Source organism: Lacerta agilis, chromosome 1 (assembly GCF_009819535.1).
Source record: "Lacerta agilis isolate rLacAgi1 chromosome 1, rLacAgi1.pri, whole genome shotgun sequence".
Lineage (NCBI taxonomy): Eukaryota > Metazoa > Chordata > Lepidosauria > Squamata > Lacertidae > Lacerta > Lacerta agilis.
Genome location: NC_046312.1, coordinates 45,357,375 through 45,381,043, shown reverse-complemented (window position 1 = coordinate 45,381,043; position 23,669 = coordinate 45,357,375). Strand labels below are relative to the sequence as shown.

The following is a 23,669-nucleotide window of genomic DNA, read 5'->3' as shown; positions in this document are numbered from 1 at the left end:
TAAGTCTACCCTTGGGATGGACATAATTGGATACAGTGCCAGGTTGGCCAGTGGCTAGGAATGATGGGAGCTATAGTTTGGGAGAATATGGAGACCACACATTCTCATCCCTGGTACAAAGAATCTGTGGGCTTCTGATTTTGCAAAGGCTTGTTGTGTACTTTCAGATTGTCAAGCCTTAAGCACTTGTTTGAGTTTGAGATAACAGGAAAATAAAGGGGAGGAACAAATGTGTAGTCTTTCAAAACCAGTATGAAAAGTGCCTCAGAGGGCGTCCTGCTGCACCTCTTTGAGAAATTAGTGACAAAAGCAGCAATTATTAGTGTTGGCGGTTTCTCTCACAAAAGTGTGTTTCTGAATGCAAAAAAGTGTTTTATTTAGGTAGGGGAGGGGCTGCAAGAATCTGAATTTTTATTTCATAAAGCAGGGAAATAACTTATCCAGAGATTTTACTTTCTACAGCGGAAGTCCAGTCAGGGTAAGGATGGGTTGCGAGTAAAGAATGGGGGGGGGGAATGGGGATGGGATGGATATTTAGGTTGATCCTATAAAAGGGAAGAATACAAAGTGCCAAAAGAGAAAATGGAGAGGACAGAAAGCATAGGGCAATATTGTGGAAAGGGTGGGGTTGGCGAAAGAAACCACAATTGAAAACTTGTTCTCTAGCGTATATATAACATTTTGCATTCGGAAGCTTGTCTCATCTGACAACCCTGGCCCATTTAACGCTGAAGAGGAGAAATAACTAAAACGAGGGCGGGGTGAGAGGGAGAAGTCAAGTCCCCCTGCGCTCAGAGTTAAGGCACAATACTAGAAGGGACGAAAATACCTCAAAGCCACAGAGCGCAAGCTGGGCAACATAGCACATGGGAAGAGAACGGACCCACTCCGCTTCCTCCTGCCTGTTTCTCTTCCTTCAATATTCCCCGCCCCGGAGGAGGGAGCTGCTCCTCCTCTTCTTTCTTCCCACAGTCGCCGAGGCCGCGCGAGGCGGCAGTCCACGTGCGGGAAGGCGCTGGCTGATCTCTTGCCTTGTTAAGGCCGGCCGGCCGGCGAGGCTCCTCCCCTTCCTTGTATTCCTCCGGTCTGGGGAGCCTCGCCCCGATCAACCCACCCATCAATCCTTTCCCTCCCCCGGGTTCTCACTTCGACCCTGCAGGCAGGCAGCTGCTCCTCCGCGAGTTCTGCCTCTGCCCCTTTAAACCGTCGCCGAGGGAGGGAGGGAGGGAGTGAGGGAAGGCCGCCCTCTTTCCCCCCGCCTCCCTCCCCTCCCACTCGCCAGGCCCGGCGCGTGAGGCGAGCTCGCGATAGAGCGCAGGCGGAGCAACGACCGAGAGCGGCTGTTGCTTGTGGCGGCGGCGAAGGAGGAAGCGGGACGCGGCGGAGTTGGAGCGAAGAACGGCCGGACTGACGAGAGGAGAAGAGAAGGAAGGGGGGGGGGAGTGCCCTCGCCTTCGTCGCCGCCCTCGCGACGTTGCCCCGGAGCTACTTTTGCGTTGGCATTTCTATCTTATTTAAAACCCCTCGCTTGTTTGTTTATTTCCCCTGGCGGCCGCGAATGTTGCATTGGCCGAGCCCTGCGCCAAGAGGAGACGGGTCTCTCCCCTGCCGTAACCAGGGCCAGGCAGACAAGGGCACGCGGGCCTTGCAGCAGCAACAGCGGCGGCAGCCCAGCCTCTCAGTGCCTTGGAGCGAAGAGGAGGAGGAGGAGGTAGCAGGAGAAGGGGCCGCCTTCTTCCCGGAACCAGCCGCGGCGGCGGTCCTGCTGCTGGGTGAGCGAGCCGCTGCCGGGAAAGTGGGTGAGGAGGGGCGGGGCGGGCGGGCGAGGAAAGTGGGGTGTGTGGGGAGGGGGGGTGGCGGTGGGGCTGAAGGCGCGTCCTACTCTCCATTCTCCCCACCTCCTTTGGTTCTTTGTTAGCCAAGCGCGGAAGGCAGGCAGGCAGGCATTGGGGGGGGGGGGCTGTCAAGAGTTCCTGGGCTTTCCCCTTTCCAGGCACGCACACCTGCTCTGCGGAGCCCCGGGGGGGTTTTGTAGGGGGCGGCTTCTGGAAAATAATAAAAGAGCCGCCGAGTACAGACGGCGACGGTTTGGGTGGATTTGAGGCAAAAGGGCGGAGGGCGAAGATGCTTGAGCCCTGTTTTCTGTGGGAGCATCTGTGGATGGAGACTGACAGCCGTTCTCTTCGTCTCCTCCCCACCACCAAAGAAAAAAATTCCTTCAGAGGATTAGATTCTCAAGGGTGACGGTGGGGGGGGGGAGAGAAATCCTGGGAAGAAATCGCATCATCGCCTGGGAAACTTGTCAAGACAAAGCTGTGGTGGAGATGCCAGAACCCTCAAAGTTGCTGGAGGATGGGCTAGTTAGATGCAGCAGTTTTTTGTGATCTGTGATCCTCTTTTAACCCACACAAGCATTCAGCGACCCAATTATTATTATTATTATTTTACCTTCTGTTTCTGTAACCATTGCACTGCTGTGCTAACTTGTCTTAGCCCAGGCCATGTCCCAAGCCACTAGTTGAAGACCAGTGGGGGACATGGATTCTCAAATGTAGATGTGCATGTCCTGTGTCTGCATTGGGGGCAGCAACTAAAGAGAATTCTGGGGCTTGATGACATAACGGAACACAATCTTTATTTATGCCATGTCTCTGAAACCTTCTTTTAGCGGGTGGTGTGGGTGGTGAAATGACTCTCTTAGGCACTGGTAATGTCTAGTTTCTTTGTGTCTGAATCTGTACTTTGAGTGCTGCTCTACGAATGCTGAATTTCCTGGGGAAAGTTGCGTGGCTGTAGGTAACTAGAGTGAGGACTCTTTTAAAAAAGAGGAATAGGGGAAGAAAGAAGACTCTTTGGAAAAAATAATAAAAATCTGTATCTCTTTAGAAAGTCGTGCTATTTTACAAAAACCTTTTGGGCTTTAGAAGATGAAATATTGCATTAATATGCTTATCTCTGTTTTAAAATAAGTTGTGAGGTGTAATGAGAAAATGGTTGTGCCTGTGAAAAAGAATAAAAGTCCATTATTGGATTTAAGAGAGAGTGAATGCATTGCTTTCCAGTAATGTGCTCCTCTTCCACGAAACTTTACGTAAGAATTGCTAATCGTATATAATCGTGGCTGGTGTGCTGATCCTGTTTGATCCTAATGTTAGCTGCTAGGATGTGTTCTATAATAAACTTAAAGTAGAAAAAAACAGCACAGCCTTCTGCTGACAAAAGGTCTTCTCATGTATTAGTTCTCCTTTCCTATAAAATGTATATGCAAGATCAGCTTGAGTGGTACCGGTACATTGACACTTTCTATTGAATATTTCATTCTAAGTGGTGGTTTTCCCCTGAATATTAGCATATTGGTGCTGTGGAGCTGAATTTTTGTACAAGGCCTCTGTCTGGTTTAACTTTTGTTCAATATTTGGACATACTTTTTTAAAAAATCATAATAAAGAGTGGGGGATTGATGAGAGTCTCAATTTTTAATTGTTGTCCTATGCTGAAGAATTGCATCATAGAGTTGACATTAACTTTTGGGGTACATGTGTGTGAATGTACACCTGTCTATGTTAGGTGTCCCACCCCATTGGCTTTGTAGAATTTTGTAAGCTCTGCTACTATACAGATAATACAAACAATTTAATTTATTTAGTAGTTAGCTTTTTTGTTTACTAAATCCCGCTTTTCAGTATCGGTATACCTATACCTATACCTATTTGTTATTTGAAATAACATTTTGGTTCTAGGCCTGTAATCAAGAGTCACCACTCTAGTATCAAAAGTCCAAGGGCTGAACAAAGCAAAAATTGTTGAGATATGTTGGTCTTTAGATTCTTCCCGAATGGCTATACTCAACTTACAGTATAATTAAAAATGTGACAGTGATGAGCAGAGCTCCACACATTTGGATCCCCAAATTTGCAAGCCTTAGCTAACCAAAAACGTTTTGAAACTGCTAGGATTCTCTTTGTGTGCTGTACAGTCATAACCTTCTGCTCCTTTCCCCAGCTCATAGTGTAGAAATAGGGAAGGGATCAGTCTTTCCTTCAACCATAGCTGCCTGCTCCACCTTGGAGCTAGAGAGTGGAGTGAGGATCTTCCCTGAATTAGGCCACATTTCTGAGGCACTCTGGTGTCCCGAAAGTATAGTGCAACCACAGTAAAGATCACTGCCCCATCTGACAGGTTCAGAGGAAGACACCGGCTGATGGTCTCATCAGAAAGTGTGGTAGACGAATTTGTGGGTCCCTGCTGAGGAATACTTTAAGAGACACTATTTTGGCAAGCTTTACTGTAGTTCTTAGGAAATGTGTGGGGTTTTTTTTGGAAGTTTTTGAATGTCATCACAATTTATTGTAACCTTGTGTCATACATTTGTCTGAACTGGGAAGGAAGCAAAGATGTTGAAATGTCTTGATGATGCTTGAAGTTGTTTGTATCTCAAGTACTGCCAATTTATTTTATTGTGCTTTATGTTCCTGTAAATGCTATTGTGTAGCAAGGCTTCACTTGGCATGCTCTCTTCTATCATGGTAGATATTCAGGTTTTTTTTTTTTTTAATAAAGTGAGTTTCTTAAGGAAAGAAGAAGTGTTTTTAACAAAAGAGAATGTTGTTTTCCTAATACAAGTCAAGATTTTTCTAAACTCTGCTCAGGGTTGTTGAAATAGTCTTGGAACTATAGTAGCTAAAGCCTGATACTTGAGTGCGGAAGCAGGAGGAAGATGCCACTTTGTCTCCTTCTGTAATTAAATGTACTTGCCTATCGCAGAACTAGGGCAAGAGAGAAACGGAAATGCTTGCATAGGCCTAAAAAAATTTTCGGGCAGGCTCTGCTGTCCCCACCAAAGAAAGACAGAACAGTGGTGTGAGTGATGTTCTTTTTTGAATGCTAAACATTGAAGCCCATTTATGTGGATTTATGGGCAATGTGTGGATAACTTATACCTGGCAACTAGGGCTAAAATGGCACATCCACCCCCCCACCCCCTGTACTTCTTCACAACATATAAAAACAGCAGTTCTCTTTCAAGTTATGCCTGCACATTAAATTCAAGATATGTTAGCAACTGAAATTTCTTAAATTCTTTTTACCTTTATCTAAAAAACAGAGTTGGAGGCATAATATATTTTCCATATTTTTTTTGTTAACTAATGGCTTGGCATTGTTTATACAAGTTGTGAAAAATAACACGGATATTTGTATTTAGCGTTATCTGAGTTATTGGCTAGGTCTTATGCTTGCAGGAGCAAAAGAGAGCATACTTTGCAGTCATACTTGGGGCACCCTCTTAGCTGACTTCACTGCATGGGAACTGCTGCAAACTGTGCAGCTTCTTCCCATGCCACTTGCATAATATAAGAAGTCTAGACTTGAACTGCAGTGTTCTTGCTCCCACTCTACAAAGATAACATCCGGAGGAGCCCTCTGACTCAGTGAATGTAATTTGATTGACTTACAAAGTCAAACATGCATTGGATTGAACTGCATGCCCACAGTGCCATATAGGTAACTGGGCAGTTTTTTTCTCTTGCAGGTAGCAGCAGCAAGTGCAAAGCAGCAGCTCCATAAGTGGTCTCTGTAGCAAGAGCTGGCTGCTCAGTCTGTGTGCCTGTCTGCAAGGAGGAAAACCTATGTCATTGTATATGTTTTATTTACAATGTATTCTGGGGAACCTTGATCCTTAGAATCTTATGAGGGGTTTTCAGTGAGAAATCAGAAAGAGCAAAAAAACTTAGACTCTTCAAAAACAGTGAGTAGTTGAAGGAGAGTATTGGCTGTGTCCTGAGTCACATTATGTTTTTTTTGGGGGGCGGGGGGCAACAGTGAAACCCAACAGGGCTGGTGCATGCCTCATATGAATGGTACCCAAGAACATGTTCCAGAATCCTTTGCATAGTACATTGGTTTTGGATTGGCAGTTGAAAGTTCTGAAAACCAGTTTCTCCCCTCATAAATAACTGAGTTTGGTTTAATTTTCAGTTTCTGGTTAAGGCTCAGAAATACATTTGTTGTCAGGTAAGCCAAACTCTATTGCATGTGTTGTTGTTGTTGGAACCAGTATGGTGTAGTGGTTAAGAGCAGTAGACTTGTAATCTGGTGAACCGGGTTCACGTCTCCGCTTCTCCACATGCAGCTGCTGGGTGACCTTGGGCTAGTCACACTTCTTTGAAGTCTCTCAGCCTCACTCACCTCACAGAGTGTTTGTTGTGGGGGAGGAAGGGAAAGGAGAATGTTAGCCGCTTTGAGACTCCCTAAGGTAGTGATAAAGTGGGATATCAAATCCAAACTCTTCTTCTTGTTGTTGTTTATGAATCACCGTTCTTTAGTATCACCCCAGGCAGTGTCCAACAAACGATAATAAAATTACTTCAATGAGTAAACTAAAATTGTGTCTGGGTTAGTATTATTATTATTAGTAGTAGTAGTAGTATTAGTAGTAGTAGTAGTAGTATTTATTAAATTTGTATACTGACCTTCATCCATAGATTTCAGGGTGGTTCACAGCATAAAAATACAAAATAAAAACACAACATGCATAATAAAAACAATTCAAGGATACAGTATAATATGCAATAAAAGTGTATTGAGCACAGTCAGTATAAAGACCCACAAATATGAAAATTACTTTATGTGTACTCCAAAGCATAAAAAGGACAATGGACAATAACACAATTAGGACAATAATACTTTGGAACAAGCAGTTATAAATATATTTTGACAACTAAGTCTTTTTCAAATTTGTTTTTTTTTTAAAACAGAATTTATTAGCATTTTCGTAATATAACACAAACCCAACCCCACACCTACAAATACAAAAACAAATACAAATACACATAATGTCAGGATTCTTCTTCTTATTTGTATATCTTACAAAAAAAAAATCTACTTCTGAATCTTGACGTTTGACTTCCCCCGCCTTTTCACCTTCGGTTTTAAATCAGTATACTATTTCCTTAACAACTTTTCTCTATAAAAAATTTTAACTTTACTTAAAAATAACACAATTATCTTAATCTTTTTATTATAACCTAAATCTTAACCATATACTCTTATAACTAAACTTATTTCTTCTATCCTTTATCATGCTGCTTTTGACTTAAGATTCAATATCTCCTTACTTATTTAAAATAAACTTATAATTAACAGACTTCACACTCCGATCTCGGATACCATGACAGACCATTTGGATTATACATTTAATACTTCAACCCACTCCCCCTCTGTCCATTGTCTTTTTCTGTCTTTCACCAGAACCGGATCTCCAATTATCTTCTTCTGAGTGTCCACAGATCCAGGCATTCACAACAAACCTAGCATCGAGCTTCAGGGTGTTCATCACTTCCTTTCTGGGCTCCTCCGTACCTTTGTACCATACTTCTTCTTGTAGAAATCTTAATTCCATGTCCCTTGCCCCCGAGCTGCCACCTCGGAGTCTGGATATTATAAATTTTCCCGTTCCAGGGCTGCCACCCCCAGAAATCGGTTCCTTTTCCCGGAGTTGCCCAGCCATTTCAAACCATCCTTCAAGCACCCCTCCCAGCTCTTTGCCAAGGTTTAATTCCATTGTATAAAACTTTTGGAAAGCCTCCTCTGTGGAAAGTGAGTCCTTTTTATTTATAATTCCACTCAAAACTTGCAGTTTCCGATTAAGCAGTTCCAGCTTCAAGACAGTGAGCATTTCCTCATCCTTTAAACCAGAGTTCAATACCAGTGCAAACACAAAGTCCAGCATTTTAGAAGGGAGGGTGAGTGTCAGATTTCAGTTCCTGTCTCTTCCTTCCTTTGTTTCAATTTTTTCCCACGACAGTCCAAGTCGTCGCCATTTCTCCGAAGCCGGAGTATAAAGACCAAAACTTCAAATGGAGATATTTTTTCCCCAGTTAACCCCCGAAGGGAAATCTCAGCAGTCTCAGTTTTCAAATTCCAGATACTTTCTATCGATTGTTGTAGCAGCAGTCACTTAAACGGTTAATTTCTTTCAACTCCCGAAGGGAGGGAGGCGGGCTGCCTTTCTTCTTTCCCCCAGATCGTTCCAAGAATACAAAGAGTCAATCAAATACTCACAGCCACTGGGTTCTTATCAGCTCGTTAAAGACAGGTAGAACTTAGACGCTCATCACAGGCTTTGTCGCCGCATTTACATCCCGGTTGGGGCATGTCCCCTATAGCCCGGCTCCGTCGTACCTTCACCCCCACTCCCCCTTTACAGGGGGAGCGGGGGAAGGGTTCGGAGCCACAACAGGCACAGCCGGGGAGCCCAGGGTGCGGGACGCTCTTCCCGCACCCCAACCGGAGCCCCGCTTTGCGGTAGCAGGGCTCCTAACCCCCGGGATGGACTGGGTGCTTCGCAGCCGAAGCAGCCCACGACCACCCGCAATGGCGTCGCCGCCGGAAGTCTAAGTCTTTTTCAAATCTGTCCCAGTCAGTCCTAAGTGTGGGTGTCAGGGTGTCTAATAAGACATTGTACAACTAGGGTGCCACCACTGAAAAGTCTTATTATTGATACTATTGCTATTAATAAGGAGCTTTCCATTCAAAAGTGACCCAAACACAATATAAACACTAAAACCAATTATAGCAAACACAACCAATAAAAACTTCAATCAGTAGCTACCTGCTGGATCTCGTTTGGTGGAAAACCTGAAAAAGGTCCTTGATGTCCTTAATGCAGAGCTGTCAGCCTTCCTTTTTTTGCATTGGGAAATGGCCATAGCTTTCCCTTTCCATTTTTTTGCAATGGGAAATGGTGCTGGAATAAGGGAATTTCCCGCAAAAAAGGGAAAATTGACAGCTATGCCTTAATGTGGCAGGTGTTACGTGGAAGGAGACTATTGTTCAGATAACCTGTCTGTAAACTTTTAGGGCTTTAAAAGCTTAATATTGGAACTTTGAATTGGGCCCAAAACAAGACTTGAAACTAGTGCAAAAGAAAGAGAGGGAGGGAGGGAGGGAGGGAAGCAAGCACTGGGGTATTATGGTCATAATGTCCAGTCCCAGTTGACCATCTCCCTCCCTATTTTGGATCAACTGAAATTTCTGCAAGGTTTTCAAAGACTTCCCCATGTATTATGTGTTTCAGTAATACAAAGAAGAGGTTACCAGAGCATGAATCACTGCAGCTGCTTCCCTGTGCTGCTGCTGTTCTAGCTACCCAATGACTTTGATGTTAAAATTGCTCAAGGCTTTGGCTTCTAATCTAGACAGTATTAAGTAAACTGCAGAAGAAGAAAACGTTTTCTTTCCATTACCTTTTCCAAGTGCTTCTAGTGAAGCAATTAAAGGAAGAGTTTTAAAAATATATAAACCCCAGCAAAGGTTAAGAATGGCCCACGTGCAGACCTGATCAGACTAAAAAATTAGCCCCCTTTACTTAAGCTACATTGTCAAGACTGATTTGACATCTGCTTTACTACCAGGGGAGCATACAAAAAAAGTGACAAAATGTTTCCTAATTTGTTAGCAGGTCAGGGATTGTCATGAGTTAGATTAGACATGAGAAAGTTGAAGTAAGGAGTGTTGGTTGTGCTTTTGTGCACTTTCCAGTTACCTTGAATATCCCTTGTTTTCTAGTAGTATAATGATACCGGAACATTTATGAGTGTCAATACTCTGCTTCGTTAATTCATTATTAGATCCAGGGCTGAAAAAACCCCACGCGCCTAACATTTAAGTATCAGCATTAACTCTTTCACTTGAATGTTCTCCATATTGAGATGAGGACTGACATTTGCAGGGGGGGCACTGGTGGAGGTCACAATGCTTCTGCTGCAATGGTTTAATGATTTGCATTAATTACTATTTTAAGGTGATTTCACTGTGTTAGGGAAAAGTTTCAAAGAAGTGGTAAACATGAGACTGATTATTTGGCAGGGACTTTGGAGAACACTGCCCTTTTGAAGTCTATAACATTTAATTTGATATCAAGATTCTTGCCACTTATATATTCTTTTGTTAATGTCAGTTTTCAGAGAGAGGAAGGAAAATGTCACTGTTACTACGCTGAGTTTTTTAAAATTATTGTTGAAGATCTGTGCACAAATCATATGGAATATAGTCATAGTGACTACAGTTCCAACTTAGAAACTATACTGAAAGTCTCATTCTTCCTGAAGTGAATTCATATCAAAAAATAGAAGGACGGCATTTAACTTTCAACATTGATTGCAGCACAAAGAGAAAGTGAAAACAGGAAACTTGTTCTGTGGTGAAGTTTGCAAACAGGATATTTTCACAGAACAAACATAGCTCAAGTATAACCTAAGAGAGATAATAAAAAATGTTTTTCTGTAAAGTCATGATATTTTTACCAAGTATTACTTGTAATTCCTCATGCCAAATTTTATTGATTTTTTTGTGGTACTTGCCCTGCTTTTACTGGAAAGGGGCACATGAGTGCTTCTCTTTCCTCATTTGAATTGAGTCAGTTCAGCATTCACCAATAGAGAGCTAGGGATGAGTGACAAAACTGAACAATGGAAGAATGTCAATTGCAACACCTTCATTAATATCACATTGGGACCTTAAAGGTTCACAAAAATGGAAGATTGGAGTAGGAGGCAGATATACCGGTACTCTAAAATCAGATGTACATATTAAGATCCATCTTCACTGAAGAAAGGATCGTTTTGTCTCCTGTCACAAAAATACCTGTAAGGAATTAGCAGTCTTGGAAACAACCCAATCTTCCTTTAAATTTGCTTCACACACCCAGAGTGGAATGTAGTGGTATTCTTTCTTGGCAATCTTAAGCTACTTCAATGTTTATGTTGTTTTAGCTTTATTGTAATGCTTCAGTAGCTAATGAAGCACAAGAGGAAGCAAAATCGGTTTCTACAAATACTCAAGCATGAAAATTCTGTTGTTTAACTCTCCGCCTGTACCGCTTTTTAAACTGATGAATGGAACACAGGCTGAAAGCTGTTTTAATATTTAGAAAATCCTCTTTTCAAAACTTATTAATCAGGGTGTTGCAACTTTTTTTCTTAGTAATTAATGTATACTTACATATATTGTATGTGTCTTGGATGTCTGATCCTAAATACAATTACAGGTATCTAAAACTAAGCTAGCATTAGAAAAATCAGGAAGCTTGATGGCTGAATGGGAATTTTGAACCTGTGTTTGCAACATTCAGCCTTGCACTTCTGGCACTGTACTGGATCTTAGGAACAGTGAAATTGTACAGGAGACCTAAAATAATTATGCAACTGGCTACTGAAGATCCATGGGGCTTTTGCCTGGAATACTGAAGCACAGCTCAGTGCATATGATTACAAGTTATAAAGACAAACTGGACACATAACTCTGAAACTTTGGTGCCTCTAGCATGCTGCAGCATGTAACCATGAAGAATGTGTGTAAGGTGATAGAACAAAACAAAGGCAACTTCCTCCTTTCTTTTTCCTAGCCATAAAGAACAGCAATGTGGCTGTTCAGATTTATGTGTTATCTTTCACTAGGCTTAGTTCTTTTGGCACATCCAAGATAGTTCTTTGGACAGTGGACACCACAGAAGGGATTTAGAAGTTCCTGCTGTGGTTGAATGACAAAAATCAGTGAGGACAGAGAAACCTACAGGCAAAAGGTGTAATGAGGAAAATGTTAATTACAAGGTTTTGGTTTTCAAGTTAGTTCCCTAAAGCAAATCTCTTGGGGGCTAACTACACAGATGCATATAACAGAGCTGTGATTCTGAAAAGCAGCTTCAGAAGAAAGCAAAGTGACAGGGAAGGAGGTACATAATTCTCTTCCTACTTGCTGTTTCTTGGCTTCACATGGCACTCCAAGCATTTTCTTCCCTACATGGGGTAACAGATGCATAAATCCTGCTAAAAATGAAGAAAGAAGATAAACTTGAGCAGCGAGAGGTGATACTTCAAAGGAAGTCTGAGATTCCCTTTAACCATTGCTTTTCTGATAGCTGTTTCACATTTTGAGTATATTCTATATGCTATGTGTACCTTTCAGAGTTTTTCATAGCAGATATGGAGTAAGTTCTTTTCTCATTATGTGTATTACGGAGGGGATCTGGGCTGTGTGTTTCCAAGCATGCTTGTGGGGTGTAAGAGATGATGAATTTGTCTTGGGCATTACAGGGAACACTATTCACAATTTCAGTATACAAATGAGTACCCAGTTTTCTTGTAAAGTGTGAAGTTATGTAAATTGTTGAGTTAATGGAAACCAAAAGGAGCACAGTGGCTTGAAGTACAAATGGTGGATGATGTGTGCCTGTTATCCTACTGCTAATGTAATGTAATGAGCTGCGTGACACACAAATGTAATCTTTGGTCATATTGGTGGAATATGGATGTGACTGCAGGTGAATGAGTAGTTTGGAAGGAGAGGAGCAGGCTAATTTCCCATCTGCTGTCTGCTAATATTTCTGTTATCTGAATTGGCCTCTAGATTTGCTGTTGCTGATTGTATTTGAAATCCAACATATTGCTTCAGCTAAAATTCACTCCTGTCTTTGTGAAATGGTCGTGCAAGAGTTTTACAGTGGTACCTCAGGTTACATACGCTTCAGGTTACATACGCTTCAGGTTAAGAACTCCGTTAACCCAGAAATAATGCTTCAGGTTAAGAACTTTGCTTCAGGATAAGAACAGAAATCGTGCTGTGGCGGCGCAGCAGCAGCGGGAGGCCCCATTAGCTAAAGTGGGGCTTCAGGTTAAGAACAGTTTCAGGTTAAGAACGGACCTCCGGAACGAATTAAGTACTTAACCAGAGGTACCACTGTATTTTAAATGAAGCACAACGTAAAAGGCTTATGTAGATTATATTTAAGACTGCTTCTGTTTGTTCACAATATAATAAATGCAAGAGCAAAGATTGGAGGGAGTTAAGCAGCAATAATTTGTGTTTGTTTCCTGAGTGTCTAATGGTATTTCAGTATGTGCGTTTGGTTACTTGTTCCTGAATAATTTGGTCAGAGTGCCTCTTCCTGTGCTATGTTTGTAAGTGAGCTTGTGTACCCTGGAAAGGTTTCCTAATATGGTTCAGCCAACAAAGCTAGCTTATGGTGAGGAGGTGGGAACTTAAGAGCAATGCTAAAAAGAGCATGTTAACTCACATTTATTTTCATCTTAGCCTTGGCTGACACCTCACTAGTTCCTGTTTGTTACTCTGTTGCTAATCACAGAAGACCATTGCATTTAATATTGATTAATTGTAGACTACATTTTACAGCCTTCACCTCAGATCATCAACTTGGGTGGTGATTAACAAATGCCCATACTAAGAGAAGTCATTGTTCCTGATCACAGAAACGAAGAGTATTCTAGGTATAGCGATGAATTATCTTTTCAGATGTCAACTGGGAATTATGCAGCATGCCGCTACTAGTAAATTAATGTCCTTGAATCCAGGTGTTTCAGTGTAAGTTTCTCAATGTTACTGTATGCTTTTATAATTGGAAACTGTTCTTTTACTTGGCTTTTCTGTATATAATTATGAGGTAGGCTTAAATAAGAAACAATAGGCAGAGACATGTGGGGAGGAAGACTTCTTCACCAGAAATCCTATGGCATAAAAGCCTGAATTCTTCAGGTAGAAATAATAGCCTGAAGTTTTTTGGGGGCAGGGAGAGACTATATATGATCGTTCAGATGATGCTCTTACACATTCTAAAGTCACATTCAGTAGTGTGTTATTTGTCAGTCTTCTGTAACCACATCTGCTTAAATTAGAAAATGACAGACTTTATTTTAGGGCAAATTCTGTTACTCTTCTCAAATGTATAGGCCTTTTGTTTTTCTTGGCACTATAAGATGCTTTAAGATAAAAGTGCTGATGCAGGCTGTGGATAAGAAATGGCCAGGGCTGCTTTCGATGCAAGGCAGTGTTTTAATATGGGCTGCTTTTAAATCGTATGCTTTTAAGCCTCAGTATTTGCAGTTTTTGAAGTGGCTTCTGAGCATTGAAATGGTTCTGTATTGCACAGGCTACCAGTTTGATAAAAAAAAATATAGTCCCAAATTAGGTAAAATAAAGCCCCTCCCTCCTTGCAACATTACTTTTGTTTTTGGAGTGTTTTTTAAATTAATGTAAAGAAGGGGCAATTTGGAATGGAGAAATGGTGTGTGTGGGGGGGGAGAGAAACCCTTTCCTTACCTGTTGTTTTCTGCTTTAAATTACTGAATCCCCTATTCCCGCTTTCTGGAGTTATAGAGACATGTTGAAGAACAAGCATCCATTTGGAAATTTGTGGGAGGATACTTTGAATGGGAGGCTGTTCAACCTTTTCCTTGCTGATAGGTGTAAAACATTGTAATTGCATTCTGCCATATCAGCATTCTGAGGAGCAGGTGATAGTGCACATTTTTTTCATGCAGCATTTAGTTTAGTTCTAAGTAGGCTGTGCCTAGTGAGACTGTGTATGTGTCTGCTTTTTCATCAGCAAAAAGAGCTATCAGTGTTGTGTGTCCTATAATTTATAGGGCCATTACTTATCAAATATGTGTAAAGACATAGTCATAGTTATTTATCTTCAGGCTCCTGATAATGTTTTTAAAAGAATTATCCCTTGGGAACCACTGAAAATGAGATTGCGTGTATTTCTGCAGTTAATGTTTGTGTAAGTCTTCTACAATGTTTGGAATGCGGGTTTCAGAAACATGTTGCTAATAAGGACAGTGCCCTTAAAATCCAGCATTGCTGCAAGTGGCTATGTTGGATATCTCTAAAGCAAGCTCTGTACAAACATGGGTTGAGGGATGCTTTCTGGGAAAACCTTAATTTTGTAGCTGTAACACAACGGCAGTAAAAACTGACTCTGTAGACTCCAATCATAATTTTCTTTTAGACATTATTGTGTAGGAATAAAAATTTCAAACTTCTAAGAGGCAGCATAAGAATTTCAGGCGACTGGAATTTTTCCAGTTTACTTTTCATGCACTGTTCCATAATTTTGCAATAGATGCCAGGCAGTGGAATAGGAGAAGGCTGAATGCAGAATATAGGCTGTGAGCTGCGCTTTCAGTTCAGCTAGAAGCTTGAGACTCCAAACTGTGAAAAATAAAAAAATATTGCCAATAATTTTCTGCAAACACATAGGGCAGGGGGAAAAGAAAACAAGAGTATGGGTTCCATTGATCAGAAACTAGGACCTTCTCACTCTGTAACACTGTTAGAAATTCCCCAAGTCCCAGGCACGTTTTGCAACTGGTGTGGGTCCAGTTGTGACCATGTGGAGATCTCTGGATGCCAGGTTGGCAACTGACATCTCCATCTGGCTGGCCCCTTCAGCTTTTTTAAGCCGTCATGCAGAAAGCTTATTTGTTGTATTTATAGCCCACCTTCAATAAGTTCGGCCCCCCTCAGTTAATCCCTACAATGACCTTGTGAGTTAGACTAAGGGGCTGTGACTGGCCCAGGCTCACCCAGTGAGCTTCATGTTTGAGTGGGGATTTGAACTGTGATTTCCCAGGTCCTAATCCAACACACTAACCACTACACCACACTGGCTTCCTAGAGTACTTCTGCTATGGGGCACCTATATAAATTAAGTAGGTAAATAAATGTGACGAAAGCAAAATGTCCCTTAGAGAAGAATCTGAAATATTTTCCTTGAAGCTTGAATTTGTCTTATTCTGGATTGTTTTATTTGATGTTTTAATGTGCTGTAATGTGCTGTAAAGGATTTAGATTTGATGGGTAGAGTACCTGAAGAACTGTGGATGGAGGCTCGTAACATTATACAGGAGACAGCAACGAAAACCATCCCAATGAAAAAGAAATGCAAGAAAGCAAAGTGGCTGACCAATGAGGCCTTACAAATAGCGGGGGAGAGAAGACAAGCAAAATGCGAAGGAGATCGTGAAAGATACAGGAAATTGAATGCAGATTTCCAAAGAATAGCAAGGAGAGACAAGAGGGCCTTTCTAAACGAGCAATGCAAAGAAATAGAGGAAAATAACAGAATGGGAAAAACCAGAGATTTATTCAAGAAAATTGGAGATATGAAAGGAACATTTCGTACAAAGATTACCACAATTAAGGACAAAAGTGGAAAGGACCTAACAGAAGCAGAAGACATCAAGAAGAGGTGGCAAGAATACACAGAGGAATTATACCAGAAAGATATGGAGGTCTCATACACCCCAGGAAATGTGGTTGCTGACCTTGAGCCAGACATCCTGGAGAGTGAAGTCAAATGGGCCTTAGAAAGCCTTGTTAACAACAAGGCCAGTGGAAGTGATGATATTCCAGCTGAACTATTTAAAATTTTAAAAGAGGATGCTGTTAAGGTGCTGCACTCAATATGCCAGCAAGTTTGGAAAACTCAGCAGTGGCCAGAGGATTGGAGAAGATCAGTCTACATCCCAATCCCAAAGAAGGGCAGTGCCAAAGAATGCTCCAACTACCGCACAATTGCACTCATTTCACACGCTAGCAAGGTTATGCTTAAAATTCTACAAGGCAGGCTTAAGCAGTATGTGGACCGAGAACTCCCAGAAGTGCAAGCTGGATTTCGAAGGGGCAGAGGAACCAGAGACCAAATTGCAAACATGCGCTGGATTATGGAGAAAGCCAGAGAGTTCTAGAAAAACATCTACTTCTGCTTCATTGATTATGCAAAAGCATTTGACTGTGTCAACCACAGCAAACTATGGCAAGTTCTTAAAGAAATGGGAGTGCCGGATCACCTCATTTGCCTCCTGAGAAATCTCTATGTGGGACAAGAAGCTACAGTTAGAACTGGATATGGAACAACTGATTGGTTCAAAATTGGGAAAGGAGTACGACAAGGCTGTATATTGTCTCCCTGCTTATTTAACTTATATGCAGAATACATCATGCGAAAGGCTGGACTGGATGAATCCCCAACCGGAATTAAGATTGCCGGAAAAAATATCAACAACCTCAGATATGCTGATGATACTACCTTGATGGCAGAAAGTGAGGAAGAATTGAAGAACCTTTTAATGAGGGTGAAAGAAGAGAGCGCAAAATATGGTCTGAAGCTCAACATCAAAAAAACTAAGATCATGGCCACTGGTCCCATCACCTCCTGGCAAATAGAAGGGGAAGAAATGGAGGCAGTGAGAGATTTCACTTTCTTGGGTTCCATGATCACTGCAGATGGTGACAGCAGTCACGAAATCAGAAGACGCCTGCTTCTTGGGAGAAAAGCAATGACAAACCTAGACAGCATCTTAAAAAGCAAAGACATCACCTTGCCGACAAAGGTCCGTATAGTTAAAGCTATGGTTTTCCCAGTAGTAATGTACGGAAGTGAGAGCTGGACCATAAAGAAGGCTGATCGCCGTAGAATTGATGCTTTTGAATTATGGTGCTGGAGGAGACTCTTGAGAGTCCCGTGGACTGCAAGAAGATCAAACCTATCCATTCTCAAAGAAATCAGCCCTGAGTACTCACTAGAAGGACAGATCCTGAAGTTGAGGCTCCAGTACTTTGGCCACCTCATGAGAAGAGAAGACTCCCTGGAAAAGACCCTGATGTTGGGAAAGATTGAGGGCACAAGGAGAAGGGGACGACAGAGGGTGAGATGGTTGGACAGTGTTCTTGAAGCTACTAACATGAGTTTGGCCAAACTGCGAGAGGCAGTGAAGGATAGGCGTGCCTGGCGTACTCTGGTCCATGGGGTCACGAAGAGTCGGACACGACTGAACGACTGAACAACAACAAAAGCGCTTTGAGAATTTTTTTATTTAAATATAAAGCAGTGTAGAAATGAAAATACAGGTAATAATGAATTCCACTGAAAAAACAACAACCCACCTCTGTTGTGTGCCTAGAAATTCTGTTGTGGCAACTGTAACCTAGGTTTAAGGTGCCACTTGGCAATTAGCTAATATATCTGAGTTTCTAACACTGCTCTGCAGACTTGTGTAACTTGTTTAGGGATTTCAAATGATACTCTTAGAAGCATTCTGTAAAAGTGTCCCATCCTGTTCTATCCAAGTCCCAAACAAATCCCCAAATTTGCAGGAATTATGTTAATAACCTCTATCTTACACACCCAAATATCTGTGTAGTTCCCATATTTGGAGTTTCTGGCCATTCAGTGTTTTACATTAAGTGTAGACTTCTAGATTCAGTTGTATTATGTTTAGGCCCAATTTTCTTCATTTACCTAGTGCAAGGCTGTTAGTTGACTTTTGTTTGTGATTTAGGAGGCCTGCCATCCTTGAAAAACTGAGTTTGACTGAGGTGTGTAAGCCAGGAGTCTATTTTTTCTGTTCATAAAAACTGTATATGTAACAACAGGATCTTAAACATACAGTAGTTTCATTTTCGCTTGAATTGAGTTTTTGCATTCACCGTTTCCACTTCTTGTTTGTGATAGTTGACTTAGCATTTGAATCTTTATTGGGTTAGTTTTGATCTCTGGCCAACTCTGTTGGTTAATTTGATTTAACTGTTTTGTGTAGTGAACTGTAGCAATTCAGCACTGTTGAGTTTGATTTCTCCTTCTCAGTGAAATATCTTAAAATTTGAACTCTTGTTTTGGCAGTTTGTCTTGTGTTGCTGAATTATTTTTTTAAACCACTGCAGAAGGAGGGACAAAAAGACTCTCTTGTTTATATTTAAAGGGTTAAAATGCTGCATTCAAGCCAGGCCCACAACCTTAGTTGGCATCTCTGTCTCAGGAGACAATGGAAGAGGGTGTCTTTGGAGGTAAAGTCAAACAGTTGAAGAGTTACAGTGCCTGTTGTGTTGTTGGACCTCAACACTTTCATTTATCCTCTCTAAAGACCCAGATTGTCCTGTGTCAGCTCACTCATTCCTCCTGTTGCTTCAAGGAGTAGCACTTCTCTCCCTGTCTGTGCAACATAGGTTCCCCACCTGGAATCTGCATACTGTCCTATCGTCTCTATAATGTCCTCCTTTTGAGCTACTCAAGTTGGTCCCCCCTACTATCCTTCATAAAGTCCTGTGCCTCATAGCCACTACCTCCACTAAGAGGCATTTCAGAACCAAATGCATTGCCAGTTGAGTGAGATTGTTGTGTTTTCCATAGAGAGAGATGGTAATTCCTTCCAAAGGTACTTTCACAATTCCACTGCCAACAAGACCTGATTCTTTCATCATTCTGCCATTTTCTGGTACATCTGTCAGAAAAGGCAGGGCACTCCCTTGATGTTCGTTGAGAAGTGAATCATAGAATCATAGAGTTGGAAGAGACCACAAGGGCCATCCAGTCCAACCCCCTGCCAAGCAGGAAACACCATCAAAGCATTCCTGACAGATGGCTGTCAAGCCTCTACTTAAAGACCTCCAAAGAAGGAGACTCCACCACACTCCTTGGCAGCAAATTCCATTGTCGGACAGCTCTTACTGTCAGGAAGTTCTTCCTAATGTTTAGGTGGAATCTTCTTTAGTTTGAATCCATTGCTCCGTGTCCGCTTCTCTGGAGCAGCAGAAAACAACCTTTCTCCCTCCTCTATATGACATCTTTTTATATATTTGAACATGGCTATCAGATCACCCATTAACCTTCTCTTCTCCAGGCTAAACATACCCAGCTCCCTAAGCCGTTCCTCATAAGGCATAGTTTCCAGGCCTTTGACCATTTTGGTTGCCCTCTTCTGGACACGTTCCAGCTTGTCAGTATCCTTCTTGAACTGTGGTGTCCAGAACTGGACACAGTACACCAGGTGAGGTCTGACCAGAGCGGAATACAGTGGTACTGTTACTTCCCTTGAACGAGATGCTATACTCCTATACATTCATCGTACATGGTCCATACAACAGACCAGCTCGCTCTTCAGCTCCTTTCACCCTCTCCTGATGAGGAAAAGAGTCTAATCCACTACTGTAGCTGGATGGCAGAAACAATGCATTTTGTTGGCTTGCGTCTCTCTCAACCTGCCTCCACCTACTCGACTAGGACAGCAGCACCCTTGCGGCCTTCTCCCTAAATGCCCATCTACATACAAGAGTTTTGCAGAGTGGTCGCATGGTCAGCTAAAGCTGTCTTTGGAAGGAGGGTGTTGCAGACCTTCATGGGTCTGTAGGCTTTTGTACATCCCAATCTGGCCGCATGTGTTTCTGTGAAAGGTTTTTCTGGATCCCATAAAAGCTGCCGCCAGAGCCCACCCAGGCTGTCGGCAGCTGTTTATTCCATTGCACCCCATCAATTCCCCCCCCCCCCATAGTTCCTCCATCATACATCTCTACCTTTCCTACCAGAGTCTCAGTGAATTTTAAAGGCAACCTTTCTGTTTAAAGCTGTCTTCCATGCTATACTGGTATCAAATCTCCTTGCTTTCTGGCTTGTTATTTAAAAACTGAAGAAGGGAGGGGGGAGGAGCTAAAACAGCAACTTCCTGTTTGAATTTTTTTTTTTTTGCAAGCTTGCAATGTTGCCTACTGACCGCTGGGTGGTGCCAAACCTAAATCCCAATCTGGCAACAGTTTTTACAGGATCCAGAAATACTTTTCATAGTAAGTATAATGGATTTGCTTTCTTCCTTGAAGAAATATGCAGAATCCTGGTAGTTGCGTGATTGAGTTTGGCCAAACTGCCAGAGGCAGTGAAGGATAGGCGTGCCTGGCGTGCTCTGGTCCATGGGGTCACGAAGAGTCGGACACGGCTGAACGACTGAACAACAACAACCTCCCTACTTTCGGGGGGGGGGGGAGGCATGAACAGTGCTGTCAAGTATCCCGTTTTTCCCGGGATTCTCCCTTATTTTAAGCAGTTTCCCGCTGCTCTCCCTTATTTTTTATTTCCCTTAAATTTCCCGTTTTTAATGGAAGCAGCTCCTCCCCTGCTGGCCAGGGACTAGGTGGGAAGACCTCGCCTACTTGGAGAGAAAAGCCTCAACCCTCAAAGCAAGTGGGAGCCGTTTCCCATGCTTACAGGGGGGTGTATTCCTCCCCCTGCATCAGCCCCTATCCGTTGCCGCCGAGCCCCTCAGCCGCCAATAGGGTCAGCTGGTGGTCGGAGCATGGCTGCCTTTGAGCAGCTGCTGCTTCCTGTCCTGTTTTGATGGGATCAGACAAGAAGACGATGGGGCTCCATCGCACGGAGCACATGGCTGCCCTCCTATTTGCTCCGCTCCAAGCCCGAGCCCACTTGGAGTTTACATTGCTGCTCCACCCACTTTTGCTTCTGACTCCGCCCACCACTGACATGTGACTGTCCCCGGGATAGGCGAGACTGCTGATCCCTTATTTTCAAATCCGAAACTTGGCAGCTGTGGGCATGAAACTGTTCTGAAAGGTTGAAACTGTTCTGCATGGTTTTCCATGTGCCCTCAAAATCTGAAGAGATAGGAGGCAAAGGTGGATCTGGTGAGCTGATTAGAAGGTAGGTAATAATCCCAGGGGCATATGTGCACTGTGCTACAGGAGACCTCTGATTTCTGTTGCAGTCTCTCACTGGGTGTAGCTGCTATAGAGTAACCTTTGTTAGCTCCCTCTGCCTTGCATGTGTATGTAGAGGTGTTCTAACAGTTTTGTTGAACTGAAAACTCAAATTGGTGTGACTGAAATTTGTTGATTGTTGTCCCTTTTGATTTGCAAGCTGTCAGTTGCCAAGTTTTCTCTTCCACAGCTACCTGTACAACCCTATGCTCTTCAGCATCCTGTAGCTAAATACATCATGTTTTTTACCTAAGGGCATGATGTCCAGCTGTACCATGATGATGTTTTTGGACAATTCCTTCAAAGCAGTGCCCTTATCATGCCCTTATCATGTCAGGGTTTGCAGAAAGCAGAAATGTCTTATAAGAAACAGATGAGTGGTGATCATGATCTGCTGGTATTTTATTACAGCTCAGTGGACACTTGAGACTGCCGTGGTCTTATCCACTTAGTGCTTCCTTGACTAGCAATGATCTTTGTGATAGATTCCCTTTTCTCCCTTCTTCCTTCCAAAGTGGAAAATCTATATGTCTTTGGGTACAGGGCACAATACTTCCTTGCCAGCTTTGTTGTCTGGCTCAAGTAACAAGGCATTCCATATTCATGTTGCTGTGCTACTTTTTCCTAGACATCAGTTAACTGAGTGGTGTCAAGTTGGCCTTCTCAAAAGCATGAGTATTTTTTTCCTGAGGGTGCTTGGTTTATGTGTACTGTTCTCTTAAAAGTCTGGCCATTGGGTGGATGTGACTGTAAGGAATGAATGCCTCTGTTGTCTTCTAGAACATAAAGGCTACTACTGTCAGTAACAATCTGAAGATTCATGGAGATGGTTGGGTTTACAGCATTAGTCCATTTCTCTTTGGCCCTTAGTATTCATTTCTGCTGCAATTAATGGTATATTTAGAAAGAAGTTACACTCTTGCTTAGTTCCCAACCCACAGTTTATTTTAGAATATAATGTTGTAGGCACTTCATTGGATAGTTCATACACTGATACTATCAAAGATAGTGCTATTTCTAGGTCTGGAAGAGACTGGTTCACTTTAAACTATTGGTGCAGATGCACGTGTATGAGACTACTGGTGGACTTTCTGGTTTTAGACCTGGTTGCCCAGTGTCTTTAGTTATGTATGTACCATTTGCAGAAGAGTAAATTGCTTTTGTTTTAAAGGCATGCCAATAGCAGGTGAATCAAGATTTGGAGAATCCTAAAGAATCTCATACTGGCAATATCAATTAACTTTTATTGTATATAACCAAAGGCCTTTACAGTGGACGAAAGAGAATTAAATGAACCTTTCATCTAAAATCATGTACATAACCTATAGCAGTTTACAACATAAAAGGAATTTACAACATTAAGACTTAAGATGGGAGTGCATTCCCATAGCTGGAATGCAGCTTCTTGGCTGCCAGCGCAAATTTGACTACCTGGAAGCCAATTAAGAATTGGTGATATAAATTTTCCTCTGGGTGTTGTATACAGGGGGACAAGTCAACAGGTCTAAATATGCCTAGGGCATCTGTTGAAATCTTAGTTCTACAAAGACCCTGCATAGTTGTGGGAAGGTCAGACTCTCAAGGTAACGGGGCCTTGAGTGATTGGTCTTAATGTGGGGGTACCAAGTAGAGTGCTCACTGGAAGGACAGATCCTGAAGTTGAGGTTCCAGTACTTTGGCCACCTCATGAGAAAAGAAGACTCCCTAGAAAAGACCCTGATGTTGGGAAAGATGGAGGGCACAAGGAGAAGGGGACGACAGAGGATGAGATGGTTGGACAGTGTTCTCGAAGCGACTAGCATGAGTTTGGCCAAACTGCGGGAGGCAGTGAAAGACAGGCGTGCCTGGTGTGCTCTGGTCCATGGGGTCACGATGAGTCGGACACGACTGAACGACTGAACAACAACAACTAGAGTAGCAGGCAGCAAAGATGGATGCTCTGTCTTGGTTGGCATCCTGATCGAAAATCCAGTTTCTAAGGTCATGTGGGCTAAGTAATTCTCCATTTGGAGATTATAAGCCCTAAGCTTATCTTGGCACTTTTGTGCCCAGCCCCTGTCCTTAGTTGCTCTAACCAGCAGAGCTTAGTAAGAGTATGATCTTCAAAGGCATTTAGCCTGTGCCAGTATCTCAGATAGGGTAGATCAATTCTGCTTGCTAGCGAGGGAAGGCCCAACTCGGCCCTGAGGTGGGCTGCCGGTGTCCCACACGGAAACTCCAAAACCTGCCTCATAAATTTATTTGTTGGACCTCTATTCCAGATTTGACATGAATTCCCCATATCTTAGCCCCATAGAGCATTTGTTCAATGATTTTAGAGACAAATATCTTAA

General features: G+C 42.5%; 1 protein-coding gene across 2 annotated transcripts in view; it reads left to right on the top strand.

Annotated features, from left to right (window-relative positions):
- Positions 1 to 1,427: 1,427 nt before the first annotated feature.
- The window catches only part of SUSD6 (sushi domain containing 6), a 54,894-nt gene continuing 32,652 nt past the window's right edge, over positions 1,428 to 23,669 (top strand). The window contains exon 1 of one of the 2 annotated variants that reach the window (XM_033146839.1): positions 1,428 to 1,772. The gene's annotated coding sequence lies outside the window, so the exon portion shown is untranslated. The remainder of the gene's footprint in view (positions 1,773 to 23,669) is intronic. The other variant, XM_033146848.1, reaches the window with a different exon arrangement.